The following is a 17,607-nucleotide window of genomic DNA, read 5'->3' on the forward strand; positions in this document are numbered from 1 at the left end:
CCCACTTTTGTATTGATAGTAATGGAAGGACCAAACAAAAATTTTGAGTTACACCACTTTTGCTCTGATGGCCTTATATACATATAAGTTAAGTTATGTTTTTGAAATGAAAAATTTAATAGTTTTCTTTGTAATTTATTAAAAAACATTTAGTTTCATTTAAATTTAAAAACATTTTAAGTTTAACGTTCCAATTATTTTCTTAGTTTGGTTTTAAAATTTATGCATTTTTGCTTTTATTGTAACCATAAATATTTTTATTGTTTATTTCTGCAATTTGGCAATTGCCATTACACATAGAAAGAGCGTGTGAGAGAGAGAGAGTGCAAGAGTGGCAGGCAAAATCTGAAGTCAGCCAACAAACAGTCAAAGTTGGCTGCTGGTATTATTTTGCGGAAATTTTATATTTAACAGTTCAATGATTGAAAAATTACAGTTAAATCCTACACGCTGTTGTTTAGACAAAACATATTCATGCATTGCAGCCAGTCTCATAGTCAGCCAGCCATCCAGCCAGCCAGCTAGTCATGGTTGTAAGTTAAATTAGTTCAACAAAAAGTGAGTGGAAAATTGCGAGGCAACAGAGAAGTACGAATCAAGACAATTTCGAATACTCGGTTCCAAAGTGCTGAGTATTCCAGAGAGAGCCTATAGTAGTTGGCATGAATCGAAAGCAAATAGTAGTTGGACGGGACAAGGTCTGGATTATAAAGCGGGTAAGGCAAAACTTTCCGCATATGATGCTTTGTTTGACATTTTCGAAGCAAAAACTTCCTTGTTTACACTTGGAAAAAAGTCTGGCATTTCTAAACTGCTGGTCCGATCGGGATACAATTTGAAGTGGGCATAGCCAAGGAGTATTTTAGTTTTATTTATTAAAATGGGCTCTACAAATCTTTTCAAAATGACAGAGAGAATCCCGCAATTCCTAAAACTTGATGCGAAAATCCCAGAAATGGTATTTTTTACAAATTTGCTCATAGGGTCTACATTTTCTTTGGGGTTAGGAAAATACTTTGGATATACATAGGGAACACATCAAGGTTTTCAAAGCTGCTTTCCGTTTTCTGATTCCAGCTTTGGGATTTTAGAAAATGTGGCCCAAAGTTGAAATTTTTATGAAAAATCGGTCAAATTCCGAAGGACGTAGGGGCGACATTTTCAAAAAATAGGATACCTTATAGAAAAACATAAAATTGTTATAAGTTCTTAAAGAAAGTTTTTTTTTAATAAAAAAAAGAGTTAAGTCACCTTTTTGTCCAAAAAAACAGCAAAAATCAAAAATTTTTTTAATATTTAAATTGAAAATCGTTTATTTTTGAATCCATAATTGATATTGCTGTGAAATCTTTTGTATGTTATTTTTAATTTCATTGTCTAACTAACCAAAACTATTCGAGTCCATTCCTTCCAAAATTACTATCTATATTTTTAAAAATGCGGACCAAGGTATGGCAAAATTTTAAAATTTCAATTTTTTTTTTCCAAAACATTTAAAAAACAAATAAATTTTGTTTACCTAAAAATATTTAAAATTTTTATTTTGAAGTATAATTTGGTGGCACAGCCGAATATAGCTCTCTTACTTGGGTTTTATTAAAAACTAATTGACCGCCCCCGGCTTCGCCTGGTAGCATTTACTAATGTTAGTTCTTCAAGTTTCTCCAACCCACATACACCTGCCTGTTCTTATTTATTTGCAAATAAAATATCTAAATTTGTACTGCATACTTTAGGGAGCTTTTTTATTACAGTTGATTGGACTCAAAAAAAATACGAGTTTTACCCGGAATTTTTGAACCATTTACAAACCATCTCCTGAAAATTTCGAATCGAATAAAAAAAATCAGCCAAATCGCTCCAGCCTTTCTCACGTGATGCCATTACATACATGGACCATTTAATTTTTATATATATAGAATAATCAAATTTCATTGTGTCTTTTGTATTTTATTAGATTTATTTAATATTTTAGAAGAGCTTCCTGTTTTTGTTAATGTTAAAAACTAAAGTATTGTTGTCTATACAAGAAAACTAAGCGATTAATTGTAACTGTTACATAGTAGTTCATAAAGAAAAATTAATGACTTTTTTGCGTGCAGTAGTTTTTAATCGTGTAATTTTTCTTTTGCTTTTAACTTTAAGGTTTATAGAGCATGCAAGCCAAATAGCCTTGAACTAATTTTTATATAAAGAAAATTTTAAATTAAGATAAAAGTTAAAGGGGATATTTGAGACAAAAAATCCAAAGATATAATAAATTTATGCAGATAAAATTTATTTATTTCAATTTTATTTTTTGGTGCCTTCTATTTAACAGCTCCTTATAAAACACTAGCTATTTTAGCATCTAACTAAGCTTCAACTTACTACGTATTTGGTACGTTTTTGTATTGTAAGAAGCACTCAAGCAATTAATTTTTCTGCATTAGAGAGCAATAATTGAATTGCAGCAGCCAGCATCTATTACATGAATAGACTTGAATACTTTGTTGTTTTTTGTTTTTTTATTGATATTTTTTTTCTATTTAAGTTAAAAACGTAGTAGAAATGTAGTGACTGAACTGATTGGGTGTTTTAATGTCATTTCATGCATTGTAAACACAATTTCCACCCGATACTGACAATAACAACGGATATTAAACTTGTAATAGCAGTTTTTTTTTATTACTACTATTATACTAAAAGTCCCTGCTCTGCCTCCTACACAATATTCCCCCACTCTCTTTCTGTCTCTCTCTTTTCATATCTCCCTCCATTTGTATGTTTATTATTAAACTACTGGTATTTATACTTTGTTCAAGTAGCCAATATTAAAAAAAAAAACATGTACAAAAACATTATGTATGATAATTGAAATGAATTTATAATAATAAGAAAGAAAAAAAAACAACTAATAACAATATTACAATTAAAATTTTTCCATTTAATAATGGAATTATTTATTTATGTTGTGAATGAAAAAGAAGAAGAAGCAGCAGCAGCAGCAAAAGAGCAAAACAAAAATGGAGAATAGTTGTGTATTGATGAGTACTTGTGTGTGTTTGTTTGTGTCATACAAAATGTAAACAAATAAATTGTTGGTAAATAATTGTACCGTGGGACGTATGAGTAATATTTTTTGTGTTAATAAACAGTTTCTTTAATGGTGAAATTAGGACGTATAAGTAATTTTTTGTGGTGTATTATTATATATTGAGTATTATAATGAAATTTAAATAACTAGAAGTAAATTTATTAAACAGAGGGGAGAATCCATATCAAAACGCACAGAAAACTGCTATTTTCGGATTTGACATCTTCGATTTTAATGAAATTTACCACACATATTCCTCAAATCAATGACATTTTCATCGGAAAACCTTTCCATTTCCAAAATTATCGCGATTTGAAAATTGAAAAATTTGTTAAAATTGTCCATAACCTTAAAATTACTCAAAGTCCAACATAATTTTTTATTACATTTTAAAGCAAAGATATTGTCCTTAAAATGCTGTGAATAAAATTGTTTACTTTCAAAAGGTTAAAGGTCAATTTTCGTAGCACATATATATTTTAATATAAACAAGTAAGAGATCTATATTCGGCTGTGCCGAATCTTATATACCCTTTACCAAATTATACTTTAAAATAAATTGTTTTAAATATTTTTAGGTAAACAAAATTATTTTTTTTTTAATTGTTTTTCAAATTTTTTTTTTTTCGAAATTGTTTTCAAAAAAAGTTTTTTCCAAATTTAAAAATTTTTTTTTTGAAAAAAAATTTATGACAAAAATAGTTTTTGGATGAAAAAAAATTCGGGTTAAAAAATATTTTTTCCGATTTTGACCCATTGTAGGTCCAACTTACTATAGCCTTATCTACATCGTTGCAATGGACTTTGAAATATCTATCATTAGATATCCATATTGTCTATATTAATGACTTAGTAATCCAGATATAGATCAAAAATAGGTCAAAAATCGAGGTTGTCCCGGTTTTTTGCTCATATCTCCGTTATTTATGGACCGATTTTGCTGATTTTAAATAGCAAACTTCTCGAAAGCATGTGTGACAGAATTATTGAAGATTTGGATCCCGAAGATATCTGGGGTCTTCAGAAAATTGATTTCAACAGACAGACAGACGGACATGGCTTAATCGACTCCGCTATCTATAAGGATCCAGAATATATGTATATACTTTATAGGGTCGGAAATGAAAAATGTAGAAATTACAAACGGAATGACAAACTGATATATACCCTTCTCACGAAGGTGAAGGGTATACAAATATCAAAGATCGCGCTGTTAATGGTATGGTATGAGGACACCTAAACTCTCTACTATATTCGTGCAAAATAATTTCGATGGAGACTCGATTAGTTCAGGAATTATAAAGAAAAACGTTTTTATAAGTACATTTTTTCATATAAAAATTCCTCGTAATTTTCTGCCTTTTGGTTTCCTAAACAAATTTTCACAACGGCAACAAATTATTTCCAAGCCGCTGCTTTATTCATTGAATGTATGAAATCCTTGTTTTACATTAAAATTCTTATTTGTGGGCCATCAAAAATGCGAGCCTTTAGTTTTTCTCTACTCAAACCTGGAAACTTTCATGAAAGAATAGCAAAACATTGACCAGTTTTACCTAATGTCTTTGCATTGTGCTTCATAAGTCCCAATTTAATGTGTAATGGAGGCAAAATGATTTTATTTCTGGAAATAATTCGGTATCTCGGGAACTATTGGAGATATTATTACGAAATTTCACATGCTTGGAGTTGAGGTATTTTCGAGTTTGGCATTTCTAAAGGGCTGGTCCGATCGGGATAAAATTTTACGTGGGCGTAGCCAGGGAGCATACCAGTTTAAGATATTAAAATGGGCCATACAAATGATCCAGGTGCGTCGATATGGGGGCTCGAAGTAGGATACCTTCGACATGTAAAATTTTTAAACACGTGCCATTTTTTTGTTTCCCATCCGATTTCAAAGATTTTAATATTTTTGAAAAGCACTCGGCTAGATCTTCAAAAAACATGACTGAGTTAGAACCAATGAATAAAATATTAAGAAAATTTATACAAATTTTTTAGTTAGAAAAAAAGTGCAATATTTTTGAAGGACGGAGTTTTAAAGTGGCATATTTTTGAATCTAATTGAGATATTGTCATGAAATTTTTTTTGTAAGACCAAAAATTAACATATCTTAACAAAAAAATATAGCTAGGAATAAATGTGGATCAAATTGTTCCTAATATTTGCAATCCTATTAAAATTTTGATATAAATTTTAGTTTTAGAAACTCAATGAATATGTAAAATGTAATAAAATCTTTATTTATTAACCAAACGCAATGAAATTTTCAACGTTTTTTAAGTTTGTCATTCTATATAATAATTTTGAAAAAAAAACTTGTGAAAATGTCAAAGGGAATCCCGCAATTCCTAAAAATTTGAGCAAAAATCCAAAAAATGGTATTTTTTACAATTTTACCTATAGGATCCACATTTCCCTCGGAGCTGGGAAAATACTTTGGCGATAAATAGGGAATACATAAAGGTTTCCAAAGCTGCTTTTTGTTTTCTGACCCCAGCTTTGGGATTTTAGAACATGTGGCCCAAAGTTGAATTTTTGATAAAAAAAATAGGTCACATTACGAAGGGTGTAGGGGCGACATATTCGAAGAATGTAGGGCGGACACAACATCCACCAAAACTATCCAAACTTGACCAATTTTTTAAAAAAAATTTTAGATTTGAGTAAAAAATTCTAAAATGGCAAAGCACCGCTTTAAGTTTTTAGGTAAATGATGTCCCAAAAATTTATAAAATTATTTAATTTTACTAAAATATCAACCTTCAAGTCCTAAGGTTTTCAACAATATCAAATACTTATAAAAAAAGCCTTTATTTACTCCTCTGAGGAGTTCATCAAAGTTTCGGTTCTGTTCAGAAGACAAAGATCGCCTAGTCCAGCCAAAAAAGTGTGAAGACCAAGAATTGAAGGCAAGAGCTTGCAAAATCATTGGGAGCTACTCAAGCAGCAATTTCAAAACGTTTGAGAGCAGCAGGATTAATTGAAAATTAGGGAAATTGTCTACCATACGAATTGAAGCCGAGACACCTTAAAAGACGATTTTTAATGTTGGAGATGCTGCTTGAACGCTATAAAAGAAAATCATTTTTTCATCGAATCATTACTTGCGAGCAAAAATGGATCTATTACGATAACCCGAAGCGTAGGAGATCGTATGTGAAGCCCGACCAACCAGCTGAATCGACACCAAAGCCAAATATCCATGGATCTAAGGTAATGCTCTGTATTTAGTGAGTCCTATCTATTATGAGCTGCTGAAATCTGGCCAGACCATCACAGAACGCAACATATTCGTTTGAAGTGATCATTGGCCAAAAAACCCCAACAATTGAAGTCCTTGAAAAGATAATAATTTTTGCACCGAATCATTACTTGCGATGAAAAATAGATCCATTGCAATAACCCTAAGTGAAAGACACCGCATGTGAAGCCCGGCCAACCAGCCGAATCGACACCAAACCCAAATATCCATGGCGCTATGGTAATTCTCTGTATTTGGTGGGAGCAAAAGAGTCCTATCTATTATGAGCTGCTGAAATCTAACCTAAACATCACAGGGAACCTGTAGAGAACGCAACTGACTATGTGCCCAGACATGAACCCGTAATATTCCATAAAGATCGATCTATACAGAACTCTCTCTCTGTTATACGCTTCACTTCAGAACAGAGTATCCGAAATTGGCTTGATTCTTTCTTGGTCTCAAAAGATGAGAAGTTCTTTTGGCCCGGTATCCATATGTTGCCAGAAAGATCGCCCAGGCCAGCCAAAAAAGTTTGAAGACCAAGAATTGGAGTCATTACTCCATGAATTTTATTTTTGCGAGCAGCAGGATTCATTCAAAAGCATGGAAATTGGTTACCTTTCAAATTGAAGCTGAGAAACCTTGAGGTAATTCTCAGAATTTAGTGGGAGCAAAAGGGTCCTATCTATTATGAGCTGTTGAAATCTGGTCAGACCTTTCCTTTGAAGTGAAGACAATTTTCGGCCACATGCTGCAATGTCTGTTAAAAACTATTAAGAAAGAATTGGTTGGGAAGTTTTGACTCACCCGCCTTATAGTCCGGTGACTGCTATTTGTTTCGATCCATGCAGAACTCTCTCTCTGGGATACGCTTAACTTGGGAACAGAGCCGAACTATTTCTGTCTAGGAATTTGTTCTATGACTGAGTCCATCTCCATCTAGGAATTTGCTCAGTTACTGAATATATTTCTGTCTGGGAATTTGCTCAATAACAGAGCCCATTTGTGTCTAGGAATTTGTTCAGCTTTAGAGCCTATTTCTATTTAGTTGTTCACACACTACATATATCTTCCAATTTCAATAACAATAATCTGACAGATCTGTCCATGAGCTGTTTCCTAAATGTTAATTTTTCTTAAAGACACATCTTAATTTACCCAGCTTTAGGTAGTTTGCATTTTTAAATAAAATTCCCTACCACATAGAATCTTTAAATCTACTAATTCCTCTGTTATTTAGAGATTTTAACAACAATGAGCCGCGAATTTTAAATGGACAACCAACCACCCATCCACCAAACGCCGCTCAAAGACATTTTAAAGCACAAAATGTTTGGCTTTGAGCTCAAAGAAGAAATTGTGCAAACAAAGTGAATTGTATTCTGTGTGTGTCAAAGAAAAGGTCGCTAAATATTAAATAAAAACCACCCAATGCGTTATTTAAAATACTCTTCCCCGAAAGCGTTCATCGTATCTTGTTTTTGGTACATATTTGCTTGTCATTCACAGAATTGTTTTTTTTCTTGTATATTTACAGTTTATTTTCTTCTCTGTTTACAAAAGAATTAGTGTTTGTTGTTGATGTTGTTGGCTTAGAAAACATGCAAAATTTTTTAAGCAAATATTTAATTTAATGTAGAAAAATTGTTGTTAAATAATGATAAAATAAAACGAAAAAAACCACAAGCTCAATAGATTCTTACAATAAGAAAATTCTACAAGGATAAACTTGAAAACCCAAGTTTTTTTTCGCCTCTTCTTCATCTTCTTCTTCATATTCATTTTGTACTCTTTGAGTGAAAGAATAAACCTCTTTGATACTTTTTTCCTTTTTTTTCTTGCTGTTATTTTTTTTTTTTGCTATTGTTGTTGGTTTTTTTTATTCATTTTTAAATATGTATGCGGTTTTATTGGTGGGTTTGTGTGAATCAGTGTGGTTGTTTTTATTATGCTGTTGTTGTGTTTATTATATACTACATATTTCTTGTTGTTTTTTTTTTATTCTCTACAAGGATAATTACCTTCTCTTAAGGTATAGCTTTATTGCTATAGAAAGAAATACACAAACTTAGGCATGCGATGGCTAAAAGAATATGCACTGAACAAAATTATAAAATAATTTAATAATAATAAAATTAATTATTTATGCCGTCATATTTTAGGTTCAATTCTAGATCTTTTAACACCAATTATCTCAAAAAGTAATTATAATTTTCATTTTTTAAATTTAACTGTGACTTTAGTTACAGATTTTTTAACATTTCCCTCAAAGGTCGAAATCCATTCTGACTTTTAGGTTTTGTTTTGTCAGCTGTTTTGTGAGTGATGTCATAATTTTAGCACGTGAAATTTTGTGTATCATTTTTTTTTTAAATCAAAGTTTTACTAACTTTTTGTCGCTCGATATATTCGAAATATTTTTTATTATATATTTTTAATTAGTTTTTCAATAAAATCTTATCATAATTATTGTTTTTTACACTTAACCGGCAACAATGCCCTGAGGCACTCTTCACCTTTTTGCATCTGGTTCCTAAACTTAATTTGCAAATTAGTTTCTGATGGCTGTTCTTAGTTTATTGGATAATAATTACACTAAAAAAAATTATTTGACAATTTTTTTTTTAGCTTTTTAAAGTTTGCCGGTTAGAGGGTTAAATTCAACCATTTTAATGATCTATTTCTAGCTTCTATCCCAGATCTTTACAAAGTCATGCTTCAGCTACATTTGACGGTCTTTATAAGTCCGATAGAACTTAAGAAAGGTTTAACTGTCAGACGAACTGTCATACTGCGCTCAGTTTTTGACATTTATGATCCGTATACCCTGGCAAGTCATCATAAATAGTTGGACGTTTGAACAACGCTACCAAATTATCCAAATTTATTTTGAAAATCAGTCATCGATTCGCGCCGACTGACGACTGTTTTATCGCAAAATTGTGTTAATTTTTTGCTTAGCGGGTTTGCTAATCAACAAAATTTGGCGCATTTGAAGTGAGATCGATCCACAACAGACCGTTTGGTGCGGTTTACATGCTGGTGGCATTATCGGGCCTTATTTCCTCAAAAAATTATGCCGTAGTTCGCGTTACTATCAATGGAGATCGTTACCGCAGCATGATCAATGATTTTTTGTTTGAAAATATGGATGACATTGATCCGGTGGAGATTTGGTTCAACAGGATGTCGCTACCTACCATACGTTGACCTGTCGATTTATTGAAATAACAATTTGGCGAGAACTTGATTTCGAGAAATTAATCTGTCAATTGGTCTACCAGGTTGTGCGATTTGACACCTCTCCATTATTTCCTGTGAGGTTCGAAAGGTACGCTATCTATTGTAAATCCCCCTAATAGTTTTCAAAAGTAGTTTCCATTCTACTCACTATTTTAAATAATTTTTAGCCAAGTTCCATTTAAGTTCTTGTTTTTTTTTTAATTCAACTAATAAATTTTCTCCCAGTGCATTGCCGCAAATAAAATTTCAACAATATATTCTTTTAGTTTTTATGTGGTTACAAAAAATAAAAAAAAAATAAAAAAATATGGATGATTGTATGCACAATTGTGTGTGTTAATATTCAAGGTTTATCTGTGATGTTGGTAGAAATCTAGCATCACAAAGGACCCATGTAGTACAACAGCACCAGCAACATCATCATCATCATCACCAGCAGCATCACCGTCAGCAGCAGCAACGTTGGTAACAGCAATAACAACAACTGCAACACCTGCAACTGTTTTATCACAATTTTACACAAAACACACAAGCAGCAACCTTGACTGTTCTACAAAGAAAATCGCACAGAGAAAGGGAAATAAAACAAAAACAAACACGCTAAAAACCAATTAACCCTTTTTAGCAATCATGGAGTAATAATGGGACATTTAAGGTTAAGGTTAAAGGAAATGGGACATAACTCAACTATAGATTCAACTGTAGTCTCTCGTCTATAGACTCAACTGTAGTCTCTCATCAATAGACTCAACTCGTAGTCTCTCGTCTATAGACTCAACTCGTAGTCTCTTGTCTATAGACTCAACTCGTAGTCTTCGTCTATAGACTCAACTCGTAGTCTCTCGTCTTTAAACTCAACTCGTAGTCTCTTGTCTATAGACTCAACTCGTAGTCTTCGTCTATAGACTCAACTCGTAGTCTCTCGTCTTTAAACTCAACTCGTAGTCTCTCGCCTATAGACTCAACTGTAGTCTCTCTTCTATAGACTCAACTGTAATCTCTCGTCTATAGACTCAACTCTGGTCTCTCGTCTATAGACTCAACTCTGGTCTCTCGTCTATAGACTCAACTCTGGTCTCTCGTCTATAGACTCAACTCTGGTCTCTCGTCTATAGACTCAACTCTGGTCTCTCGTCTATAGCCTCAACTCTGGTCTCTCGTCTATAGACTCAACTGTAGTCTCGTCTATAGATTCCATAAATATTAGTTCAGTTCTAGTTCTGTTCTAGTTCTGTTCTAGTTCTGTTCTAGTTCTGTTCTAGTTCTGTTCTAGTTCTGTTCTAGTTCTGTTCTAGTTCTGTTCTAGTTCTGTTCTAGTTCTGTTCTAGTTCTGTTCTAGTTCTGTTCTAGTTCTGTTCTAGTTCTGTTCTAGTTCTGTTCTAGTTCTGTTCTAGTTCTGTTCTAGTTCTGTTCTAGTTCTGTTCTAGTTCTGTTCTAGTTCTGTTCTAGTTCTGTTCTAGTTCTGTTCTAGTTCTGTTCTAGTTCTGTTCTAGTTCTGTTCTAGTTCTGTTCTAGTTCTGTTCTAGTTCTGTTCTAGTTCTGTTCTAGTTCTGTTCTAGTTCTGTTCTAGTTCTGTTCTAGTTCTGTTCTAGTTCTGTTCTAGTTCTGTTCTAGTTCTGTTCTAGTTCTGTTCTAGTTCTGTTCTAGTTCTGTTCTAGTTCTGTTCTAGTTCTGTTCTAGTTCTGTTCTAGTTCTGTTCTAGTTCTGTTCTAGTTCTGTTCTAGTTCTGTTCTAGTTCTGTTCTAGTTCTGTTCTAGTTCTGTTCTAGTTCTGTTCTAGTTCTGTTCTAGTTCTGTTCTAGTTCTGTTCTAGTTCTGTTCTAGTTCTGTTCTAGTTCTGTTCTAGTTCTGTTCTAGTTCTGTTCTAGTTCTGTTCTAGTTCTGTTCTAGTTCTGTTCTAGTTCTGTTCTAGTTCTGTTCTAGTTCTGTTCTAGTTCTGTTCTAGTTCTGTTCTAGTTCTGTTCTAGTTCTGTTCTAGTTCTGTTCTAGTTCTGTTCTAGTTCTGTTCTAGTTCTGTTCTAGTTCTGTTCTAGTTCTGTTCTAGTTCTGTTCTAGTTCTGTTCTAGTTCTGTTCTAGTTCTGTTCTAGTTCTGTTCTAGTTCTGTTCTAGTTCTGTTCTAGTTCTGTTCTAGTTCTGTTCTAGTTCTGTTCTAGTTCTGTTCTAGTTCTGTTCTAGTTCTGTTCTAGTTCTGTTCTAGTTCTGTTCTAGTTCTGTTCTAGTTCTGTTCTAGTTCTGTTCTAGTTCTGTTCTAGTTCTGTTCTAGTTCTGTTCTAGTTCTGTTCTAGTTCTGTTCTGTTCTAGTTCTGTTCTAGTTCTGTTCTAGTTCTGTTCTAGTTCTGTTCTAGTTCTGTTCTAGTTCTGTTCTAGTTCTGTTCTAGTTCTGTTCTAGTTCTGTTCTAGTTCTGTTCTAGTTCTGTTCTAGTTCTGTTCTAGTTCTGTTCTAGTTCTGTTCTAGTTCTGTTCTAGTTCTGTTCTAGTTCTGTTCTAGTTCTGTTCTAGTTCTGTTCTAGTTCTGTTCTAGTTCTGTTCTAGTTCTGTTCTAGTTCTGTTCTAGTTCTGTTCTAGTTCTGTTCTAGTTCTGTTCTAGTTCTGTTCTAGTTCTGTTCTAGTTCTGTTCTAGTTCTGTTCTAGTTCTGTTCTAGTTCTGTTCTAGTTCTGTTCTAGTTCTGTTCTAGTTCTGTTCTAGTTCTGTTCTAGTTCTGTTCTAGTTCTGTTCTAGTTCTGTTCTAGTTCTGTTCTAGTTCTGTTCTAGTTCTGTTCTAGTTCTGTTCTAGTTCTGTTCTAGTTCTGTTCTAGTTCTGTTCTAGTTCTGTTCTAGTTCTGTTCTAGTTCTGTTCTAGTTCTGTTCTAGTTCTGTTCTATTCTAGTTCTGTTCTATTCTAGTTCTGTTCTATTCTAGTTCTGTTCTATTCTAGTTCTGTTCTATTCTAGTTCTGTTCTATTCTAGTTCTGTTCTATTCTAGTTCTGTTCTATTCTAGTTCTGTTCTATTCTAGTTCTGTTCTATTCTAGTTCTGTTCTATTCTAGTTCTGTTCTATTCTAGTTCTGTTCTATTCTAGTTCTGTTCTATTCTAGTTCTGTTCTATTCTAGTTCTGTTCTATTCTAGTTCTGTTCTAGTTCTGTTCTAGTTCTGTTCTAGTTCTGTTCTAGTTCTGTTCTAGTTCTGTTCTAGTTCTGTTCTAGTTCTGTTCTAGTTCTGTTCTAGTTCTGTTCTAGTTCTGTTCTAGTTCTGTTCTAGTTCTGTTCTAGTTCTGTTCTAGTTCTGTTCTAGTTCTGTTCTAGTTCTGTTCTAGTTCTGTTCTAGTTCTGTTCTAGTTCTGTTCTAGTTCTGTTCTAGTTCTGTTCTAGTTCTGTTCTAGTTCTGTTCTAGTTCTGTTCTAGTTCTGTTCTAGTTCTGTTCTAGTTCTGTTCTAGTTCTGTTCTAGTTCTGTTCTAGTTCTGTTCTAGTTCTGTTCTAGTTCTGTTCTAGTTCTGTTCTAGTTCTGTTCTAGTTCTGTTCTAGTTCTGTTCTAGTTCTGTTCTAGTTCTGTTCTAGTTCTGTTCTAGTTCTGTTCTAGTTCTGTTCTAGTTCTGTTCTAGTTCTGTTCTAGTTCTGTTCTAGTTCTGTTCTAGTTCTGTTCTAGTTCTGTTCTAGTTCTGTTCTAGTTCTGTTCTAGTTCTGTTCTAGTTCTGTTCTAGTTCTGTTCTAGTTCTGTTCTAGTTCTGTTCTAGTTCTGTTCTAGTTCTGTTCTAGTTCTGTTCTAGTTCTGTTCTAGTTCTGTTCTAGTTCTGTTCTAGTTCTGTTCTAGTTCTGTTCTAGTTCTGTTCTAGTTCTGTTCTAGTTCTGTTCTAGTTCTGTTCTAGTTCTGTTCTAGTTCTGTTCTAGTTCGGTTCTAGTTCTGTTCTAGTTCAGTTCTATAGAAATCTTTTTTTAATAATTATGTGTTTTTAAGGGTTAAAGAAAATCCTTTTTTCGCACATAATAAATATGCTTAACAACAATCTAGAATGAATATTAATGGGGTTGGGTTTTCTCTATATTATTTTTTAATCCATATAAGGACTACTGAGAGTTGGTTTATCTCAAAGAATGTTTAACAAAAACATATAAGTACACAAAGTACATACATACATCTATATATCTGAATAAGGACAGACAGTCCTACACTTAAATATTTAATAAAGAAAATAGAACTGTTACAAGATTATAAGCTCTAAGTTTTAAGTCTACTAAAGTGACCAAAATCTATCTATTATATAGCAACAATTATGTGGGATCTCTGTAATAAACAGATTTTTATTTAGATTAACAAAATGTATAGAAAATTTTCCTCTTTATGAAATGTTTGAAGACTCTTTTACAGCTTTTTTTTGTTTAAAGATTAATTGGTGTTCTGATTAAGGCGATTTTTTTGTTTTTTTTGTTTGCTATTTGGTTTTTTTTTAAGCAATTGAAGAGCTAATTAGTGTCATTTATATTTAGATAAATGAAAGGTCAATTTGTATTCTAAAACTAACATTAGAATACATTTTTCTTTTGTAAGAATTAAGAGGAACTAGAGAGAGCGAGAGAGAAAAAACTTAGTTTTTAAGTATAGTTTGGAAGCAAATATTTTGAATTTACATAAATCAAAGGACCAGACCATTGAAATCACAAGCTAATAAAAAGAAAATAGCTACTGGTTACTGAACAATACACAAGTGACATATAAATAATGTGCTGCATTTTATGTCAGTTGTTAAATATAAATTACGCGAGCATTGGCCTATAAACTATCCAAATTATAAAAATTGTACATATCTATTTTATTTTAAAGAAGAGATGTTAAACTTTCATTTCGTATGCACGAGTCTTTATTAAACAAAAATATTATGATCTTGTTTTTATGTTCAACTTCATTTTGCAAAAACGTTTCAGGTCACACCATGTGAATAAAACCCACATAGGACATCAATGTTGTGTCCCGGTCGCTTCCACAATCAATTCCACACCATGTACAGGTAGTTTAGAGAGCTTGAAATTAAACAATCCGAATCTTATTCACCAAATTATACTTCAAAATAAAAATTTTAAATATTTTTAGGTAAACAAAATTTTTTTTTTTCCAAAGTTGTTTTTTAATTTTTTTAAAAAAAAAATTTTGTTCAAATTGTTTTTTAAAATGTTTTTTTTTAATTTTTTTTTTTAAAATTTAAAAAATTTTTTTTTTGTTTTTTTAATATTTAGCGAATATTAAAAAAAATTCGGGTTACAAAATATTTTTTCCAATTTTGACCCATTATATACGTCATTGCAAAGGTCTTTGAAATATCTATCATTAGGTATCCATATTGTCTATATTAATGACTTAGTAATCCAGATATAGGTAAAAAAATAGGTCAAAGATCAAGGTTGTCCTGGACCGATTTTCTCGAAATAGCAACCGAGCCGGAAGAATTCCGGAGATATTGATGTATGAATTGTGTATGTAAGTTATTTGGCGGCTCCGGGTTGTTGATTTCAACAGACGGAAAGACAGACGGACATGGCTTAATCGACTCCGATCTATAAGGATCCAGAATATATATACTTTATAGGGTTGGAAATGAAAAATGTAGAAATTACAAACGGAATGACAAACTTATATATACCCTTCTCACGAGGATGAATGGTATAAAAATATGGCTGACATGACCCCGTCCTGAGGAACCCCTTGTTTAATCATACGGTGTTTCGATTTGCTGTCTCTGAACTAAACGAACGACTGACAGTCACTCAAGTAGTCTACGATCCATCTCATGAATGACGGTTTTCTCTCACACGGTTTATGCTGGTTCAAACCTTGGGAAACTTGAGTGGCTATGGCGGTTACAAATGCTGTGTGGTGGTGCTGTGCATTTTTCGGCATCCATGTTGGTGGTGAGCCACTAGTATAAGGTGTAGTGTCAGTGTGGAAAGTAGAAGAGAAGATCCTCGAGTGTCTTCAGGACAAAAGATAACAGAGAAATCTTTATATACGATTCTCCATGGCTCGCGTTTTTTCCAGATTTCTGCAGTGAAATAACACGATCATTTTCCAGATATCGGCACTTGACGGAAAGTTATAAGTTCTTCAGTATCAGTATGAAAATTTAATCTGGGCAAATGGCTTTGCATTTTTGATCGACGGAAAGTTGTAGCAACTTCGTTATAAACTCAACTGCCTGCTCTTGAAGTTTCCTCAGTATCAGTATGGAAATTCCATCTGGGTCAATGGCTTTGTATTTTTGATGACCAACTCAATTAGACAAGAAATAGTAGTGGTTCGTCCGTGTCCGGAAGGTTGTGAAGTTTGCGAACAACACTTCGTTTCGCCTTATATCTTCCTGGATGCTGAATAAAAGTCCGGCTAAAAGCTCGCACTGATTTTGTAAAACTGCATAGCCACACTATCATCCTTCTTTGTGGGGTTAAATAGTGATCTGACTGTGACCACAACTTGATCCAAACCTGCGCTAAAGTTGCAGTTCTTTAAATGATCAAGCCATCATTTCCGTTTGTCCTCATTTACCAACCTGCTGATTTCATTGTTCAACTTAGCAATCCGTGGGTTGCTAGGGTCGGTTTTGCAGATATTGTCACGATTGTCAGCTAATACTGCTGCATAGGCTGGAAAGTGGGGTCGCATAACTGTAATGCGTCCAGCCAGTATAAAGCGAGTAGCTTTATAGGGAGTTCATTGAAGATGCGGTTGGTAAAATTTCTGAAGCCGCTCCAGTCTACATTCTTCTGTGTTGTGTATGCCAGGCGTTCAGAAACCATAAAATCGTTAGGTATATCGAGGGATATGATTATGGGGAGGTGGTCTAAACTATGTCTCGTAGTACTTGCGCTAGCTATTGTGACTCATAATCGGGGTAGGGTCATCGTTGTTCACTGTGCAGAAGTTGAACTCTTGTATTTTTTAAAACTATTTTTTTTCACAAAAAAATAAAAATCTAAAAAAACATTTTTTTTACAAAATTAAAAAAAAAATGTTTGAAAAAAAATATCCCATAAAATTTGTTTTTATAAATCATTGAATGTCAAATTTTCAATTTCAAAAAATCTTAACCCGAATTCAAAAAAAAATTTTTTTACAAAACTAAAAAAAAATTTCCATACAATTTTGTTCACTAATAAATAATAAAAAAAAAAAATTTTTCCTAAAAAGTTTTAATTTATATTTTAAAAATAATTTAATGAAAAATAAAATGCAAAAATTCAACGATTTAAAATTCAAAAATTGCAAGTTTTAGGTGGTCTAAACTAACTACAATTTATAAATCATTGAATGTCAAATTTTCAATTTCAAAAAATTTTCAAAAATAAAATTTTTCAAAAAAAGAAATTTTAACTCCAAATTTTAACACAAAAAAAATTCAATAAAAAATTTAAAAAAATTTTTTTTACAAAATTTGTTTACAATAAATAAATAAATAATTTACCTAAAAAATTTTAATTTTTATTTTAAAAATAATTTGGTGAAAAATAAATTGCAAAAATTCAACGATTCAAAATTATTGAATGTCAAATTTTCAATTTCAAAAAAAAATCGTAAAATTTTCAAAAATAAAATTTTCCAAAAAAAAAAAACCGAAAAACCGAAAAAACATCAACTATTTTACAAAAAATTATAAATTTTTTAAAAATTCATAAATTATGTAAAAAAATTTAGAAAATCAATTTTTAAATTTTACGTAAAATATGCAAAACGTTTATACCACAATTTAAAAAAAAAAATCTCAATTCCGATACTTCATATTCTTTGAATAATTTGTTAAAAATTACTAATAAATACGTTATTGTATGCAAATAAAAGAGAAAGAAACAGTTATTAAGATCAAGAACAATTGAATTGTTTGTCTCACATCAACCATGAAAATAAAAATCATTTTATACCCTAGTACACCAGTTTTCTAAATAATCTGGTTTATTTCAATACCATTTATATTCCAATGCTCCCAAAAAAACCGTTATCCAACACTTTATTAAAAACACCGTACCATCTCTACAACAATTAATCCCCCTAAACCAACACTGATTGTTTAATAATACA

The sequence above is a fragment of the Calliphora vicina genome, chromosome 5 (genome assembly GCF_958450345.1).
Source record: "Calliphora vicina chromosome 5, idCalVici1.1, whole genome shotgun sequence".
Classification (NCBI taxonomy): domain Eukaryota; kingdom Metazoa; phylum Arthropoda; class Insecta; order Diptera; family Calliphoridae; genus Calliphora; species Calliphora vicina.